Source organism: Pleurodeles waltl, chromosome 10 (assembly GCF_031143425.1).
Source record: "Pleurodeles waltl isolate 20211129_DDA chromosome 10, aPleWal1.hap1.20221129, whole genome shotgun sequence".
In the NCBI taxonomy this organism is placed as follows: domain Eukaryota; kingdom Metazoa; phylum Chordata; class Amphibia; order Caudata; family Salamandridae; genus Pleurodeles; species Pleurodeles waltl.
Window position 1 is genome coordinate 72273824 of NC_090449.1, and position 6675 is coordinate 72280498.

Consider the following 6675-nt stretch of genomic DNA (forward strand, 5'->3'; position numbering starts at 1 on the left):
TCCCTAGTATAACATTAACAAGTCCAAAGTTCTGATAGTATTGTGCTGAGTAGCACGTTTGCAAGGGACAGCAATCAGGTACCCAGAGTAAGTGTCCACTACGGTGCAGGCGTATTGACACCCATGACTAATTGGTAGTGGTCCAATGTAATCAATCTGCCATATATGTCCTGGTAACTTTCCTCTCCCTAATTGACCTTTGACTGTTTGCGATACAGATCTCTGTTGTGTGTGCTGACAAATAGGACATTGCAAAATCACAGCTTTTATCAAATCTAGGGGAATGTGCATCCCTCTAATCTCTGCCCACCTGTAAGTGGCTTTTTCTCCCAGGTGTCCACATTTTTGATGCGCCATTTAGCCATCCCCACCAAATCAGAATCCTGTGTTGCCACTTCTCCCTCTGGAATTTTGTCGTCTGCAAGGGAATTGAACCAGCGTTCTAGTGAATCAGTGGGACAATGAGCATCCACATGTCATACGGTGACTTTACTCTGTTCTAACATTTCCCAAATTTCCTGCCAACTCTTTGCCCCACACTTTCGAGTGGATAAACCAGTTATGTGCATGCCGTATGGGAAGCCAAGTGGCTAACCCATTGGCAGTGGACCAAGAGTCAGTGTAAATATGACAAGTCACAGGCAGCTCTTGCTTTAGGGCCTGATACACAGCACAACTCTGCATATTGGCTACTTTTTTCCTTCTCCTGTGGTGGTTAACACCTTTTTGGTAACTGGATTATATGACACTGCTTTCCCATGTCTTTTGGTACCCACGTATTTGGATGAACAATCAGTAAACCATACATGCTTCCTATCCTCAGGGGACAAGGATTCAAATGGCACACCCCATCTCACTGGTGACTCTTTTACCTGTGGTACCTCCTGCACCCTCTCTTCATCCTGTACAGGGGCTTGTGACACCTGTTCATGTAGGGCTATAGTGGCTGACGGTCCTACTCGAGCCCTGTCTTGTATGTACCATTTCCAGCAAATGATACTAGCCTCTTGTGCATGTCCCATACGGAGAGATTTAGGTGAACTCATCACCCACTGCATGATTGGTATTTCAGGTCTCAGAGTTACGTTCTGACCTAGTGTTATTTGCTCAGTATGCACTAGAGCCCAATAACAGGCCAAAAGCTGTTTTTCAAAAGGAGTATAGCGCTCCCAGAGTCAGGTAGTTTTCTAGCCCAAACCCCCATGGGCACCCTGGTTCTTCCTTGTTTTTGCCACATACTCCAATTTGCAAATTGTCCCTGAACAGTTACATGCAACTCAATGTATCCCTCCTGCACTGGCCACAAGTCTAAAGCCTGTTGAATTGCTTCCTTTGCCAAATCAAAAGCACACTGCTGCCCTTCACCCCATTCAAACTCATGTTTCTTCCTTGCCACTTTGTACAGAGGGACCAAGATCTGACTCAAATGAGGGATGTGCTGTCACCAAAAACCAAACAATCCAATAAATCTCTGGGTCTCCTGCTTAGTGCGGGGTGTGGCAAACTTGAGAATCTTTTGCTTTGCTTGTGGTAACACCTCTCTGTGTCCCTGATTCCACTGAATGCCTGGAAACTTCACATTTTCAGATGGCCCTTGTGTCTTATCTGTGTTAATCATCCATTCCTTACTCTGCAAGAGTTCCACCACTCTCTCCAACTGAATCCGCACCTGTTCTTCTGTCTCTCCCTGAATCATCACATCATCAATGTAATGGGTCAATTGCACACCTGGAATGACAGATACTTCATCCAGGTGCTCTGCCACCAGCTGGTGACAGATAGTGGGACTATGTATGTACCCTTGAGGCAAAGATAACATTCTAAACTGTCTTCCGAAGTGGGAAAAAAAATTGCTCCTAACATTATGGCGCCAAGGGTATAGAGAAGAACGTATTGGCAATATCGTTGGTGGCATACCATGTCCCTGTATGCTTCTGTATTTGTTCAATCAAAGTGATGGTGTCTGGGACCATGGCTGTCAAAGGGGGTGTATGTTTATTCAGCTCGCGGAAATCAACTGTCATTCTGTACCGCGCGTCAGGTCGTTTAACCGGCCAGAGGGGATTGTTCCATTCAGTAGTAGTTGGAGCTATTACACCAGCCTCAATCATGTCTTTTATAGTTTCACTTATTTCATCATGCCCTCCAGGAATGCGGTACTGTTTCAAATGAATTACTTTAGTTGCCAGGGGCACCTTCACTAAGAGAATTTTTGAAACGACTCACTCTCATGGCTGCCACTGAAATGTATCTTTTTGTTCTAAACTGATGGTAACCATCATCCATATACAAAGTCATTCCTTTCAAAATGTCAGTTCCAGTATGTATTCCATAAGAGGCACAATCAGCACAGTATATTCTCTTTTTGCTGTTCTCCCTATTTTCATTTGTACTGTAGTTTGCACAGCGGGGTCTGCCGTCCCCCCAACCCTGTGATGGTGTAATGCGGTCCGTTAAACTTCCTAGGGTTTCCGTAAATCAAAGAGGCCTCTGATCCGGTGTCAACTAAGGCTCGAACCTTTTGCAAATGTTTGTGTTTCTAATATATTTCTAAATCAACATGAGGCCTCTTATCTCGAGGAGCCCAACTCTGTACCGGAGATTGGCCAGTTTCCTAGTCTGATTTAAACCGGTCAACTTTTGCCCAAGTGAGGTCTGGATATTTGCTTTCATATTTGCTAGCAGGCTCGCCCCGTCCCTGTTCTCAAAAGTTAACCAGTCATAGTCCAGGTTTTCCTCTCTCGTGAGGAAACATTTCTCTCCCTTTCTTTTCCTTCCCCTGATAACTGTGCCTGGCTCTGCGTTTCACGCTTGTTATCTTGCTTGTTTACCTTTCTGCTGCCATCCTTTCGATCCAGACCTCTTTTATGGTACATTTCCCATAAGCTTTTGGTATTTATCCCATCAGTGTGTTATTTCTTGACACCATCTTTTAGTAGCGCCGTAAACATGTCTTTCCTGGACACTCTGTTGTTATATGTGCGACCCTCAGTCCTTGAAGATCTCTCGGGTTTATCCCAAATTCCTAATTCACCTAACTCTCTGACCGCCTCTAGTACATCTTTCAAAGCCTGCCCTGTCTGATTGATTGATAAAGTCATAATTACTTGCTTATAGGCAGGTGGAGCAAGGCAAATTATTTTGTTTCTTATTGGCACAGTAAGCGGTCCATCTAACAAAAGGTGTGCATTGCCCAAGAAAATGGCAGATTTCATTGCCTCCTCCTTAATTCTTTGAATTGCATCTCGTAAGGTATACCCGGGTTTCTCATTGGGAGGCCACTATGAATTAGGGATACTTCAGATTACATCCATCAGCAACTATTTGTAACAAAGTGGTCTGGCCTTGAAAACCCGTGAACTGTTCCTATATTACTGAGTCAAAACTTAAAGTACAGAACTTGCGGGAGTCCCCAGTATCTAACATAACACCAGAAGCGCCGGTTTCAAACAACCTCACGACCCAAGCAAGTAGGTTCTCCCCTGTTCTCTGTTTAAAGCGATCCATAATGTCATTTACTTCTTGCTGAGTGTAATCTTCTAGAGCATGTAGTGCAACTCCTGGTGGATCTTGTGGTGTGTGCTGCAATTTCCGTCTAAATATTGGCTGTGCACGCACTACATTCTGCTCTTCTAAGTCCCCCTGTTCACCACCTTTTTTACTCTCTTCATCACTAGAGTTTGACGGATCACTGCTGGTCCAAACACTACTATCCCAAAACGAATCTGGGCACCAGTCCAAATCAGCATTAGCAATGACTAAATTAACCTTTTTCTGATTTATCCTTCCTCTACGTTTACGATATTTGTTTTGAGCTACTTTGATTGCAGCACGTCCTGCGATGGTTTGATACGTGTCTGCCTTATTTTGCAATAAATTATTCTGACAAGACAACATGGTGACACTATTCTTTGAATCCACAAGCTGCTTTTCCAATTGTTAATTCACCCTTTCTAACTGTATACGTTTTTCATGCATTTTTCTGTAGGCAGACGAAAGTATCCACCCCGTCTGCCAAGAACTGAAAGATCATTCCCTTCAACCTGTACTTTTTTTAAGCAAGACAAACTGTCTGCTGGATCTGCTTCATTCAAACATTCATCCCAGCTCTCTGATAAACCAGCCAAATGTGAAAATGAATTAGCTGATACATCATAGGGTGCCCAGCACCATCCAGGAATTTGAAAAACATTCTGTTCACACACATTTTTAGAACCAGATGCTTTGATTTTCCTACCGAGCATATTTTCACTTTTAAATGTACACTTTCAACCTATAATACCTTCCCCCCTGCGGACACGCCAAAGTGTTTTGCTTTACTGCTGACTGAGCCAAAATGCACACACTGAGAGGAGTCGAAAAGATTCTCTGGAATGCACCTCTTAATCTGAAGAAGACATCTATTATATCTTTTTGCAAGGCTTGTGAAGGAAGGCCTGTATAGCCAAAAGTGTACCTTTAAAATGTGCAACAACAAAGTAAGACCATGTACAAAGAATCTTCAATCTATAGCAACTATATACATGCAAGGATACAAACAGCTATATTGATATATGTATATATATTCATACACAATGCAAAGCAAATAATTAATAAAAATGCATCACCGTACGGCCTGTCTGGTGCTTCATCTTTCTCCTGCCAGCAAGCCGTTGACCACGGTTCGACCGCAACGAGATAGAGAGAGATCTCTACCCTCACGGGAAATATATCAGGCATTCGATGTCTAAATCCTGATTGAGGTCTCTGAATCTCCCACTGTCAACCTGGGTCACTTATATATTTTAAACAAACGAGGAAGGAGCTTTCTGGAAAAACCCCTCCAGCTGTGCAGGAAGTATTAAAATATGCTGGGTATTTTAGGTAAGCTTTGAAAGAAACACGTTGGAACTTGGCCAAAATCCCAAGGTGTCTTTCCCAAACCTAAACCGTTCCCTGCTGTACCATAAACATCAGTCTAGTACATCCTTATCTTGCTGACTGCCATACTCTCTGGCTCCAACCGCAGAAGTCGCATCCGCCACAGAAACTCTCCTAAGCCAACATCTAGGTCTGGCGCACCATCCTTGCACAAAGCCTGCAAATGCTCTGCTAAGACCCAAAGGATATCTCTGCGATTAGTAACCTGCACACCTTCAGCGTTTTTAATGCATAGGATGGGAGGAGACTCAACTTCCCGCTTGAGGACCCAGCCAGCAATTTACCAGACTTGTCTCTCTCCCTATGGAGTCACTGTCTATACGATCTAAGGGTGACCTTATCTAGCATCTCCCAGCAGCTGAACCTCTCGGGTTACTGGCTTCCGGTGCTGTGACACCTCCAGTGCAATTTCCATTTGTTTGCGCACCCCACAGGCAGGGTGGATACATACTCCCCTTAGTACCGCCTTCATGGCTTCCCATTCCATACCCCTTGAGGTAGTCATACCTCAATTCAAGTCCAAGTAGTCATTAAGGGCCACTGCCATTTTCTCACGACAGCCAGCATCCGTCAAAAAATAGGTAGGCATACGCTAACTGCGGGTCACTTTAGCATCAGATCCCCACAGTACGTGCATCAGCACCGGTGCATGATCAGACACAAATCTCCCCAAATGCTTGACATCCATTACCTGTGAATAAGTCTGTCCACCCAGGAGAAAACGGTCCAACCGACTATATATATTGTGCGTCTTAGAATGCCAAGTGTATTCCCTACTCTCCGGATGTAGTTTTCTCCATCCATCCCAGAGCCCAAAATTATGCATAACCTCTGTGAGGGATCTCGTCATTAATGGTTTAGTGCCCAGTTTAGATGGAGAACGATCCTTCTCACCATCCAATATACAATTGTAATCTCCAGCCCATATTAGAGGAGTGGCAACCCCCCAAGCACCTCAGGTATATTGTCATAAAAAGAGTGATTGTCTGTGTTAGGTGCATAAGTATTGAGAATAGTAAGGGGCAGTCCATCAAATGTACCCTTTAAAAGTATATATCTCCCTTCCACATCAGCTTCACTATAGATATGTATAAAAGGGACCCCCGGCGCGATCCATATCATCACTTCCCTTGCATAGGAGGAGAAGGACGAGGAGAACACCTGACCAGCCACTTTTTAGCCAACTTTTGTGATTCCTCCTCTATTATGTGCATTTCCTGGAGACACATTATATGTACCTTATGTTGCCTCAGGAAGGAGTGTACTCTATAGCGTGCAGTATAGCTCTTCAGTCCTCTGATATTCGAAGTCAGTATATTAATCTGTCGACCCATGCTAAGAGTTCATATCCTCCCATCCCCCTGCGTCTCCTCCTCCCACCTCCCACCCAAAAGGAGAAGGCAAGACAAGTCTAGACCACACATCCCACGCTCAACAATGCACTGCTATTGTAAACATCAAACATATGCAACCTTGCATGAACTACAAACCCCTGTGCCCACCCCGGATAAACAGTAAAACAGATACATCAAAACATACTGTAGATCCATGCATGTGTATACTGGCAACAGCCAAAACCCCAACACCCAAAAGCTCTAACACAACAGTGGAAGTGACCTCCACCGTCCCGAAGACAGAATACACAGTGCCTGCCTCCCCAACCAATCATATTCTCGGAAAAGCATTTTTCCCCCCAATTGTAAAATACAGATGCATGTAGAGCCCCTTTAAACCAACATCCTTAGCATTTCCATT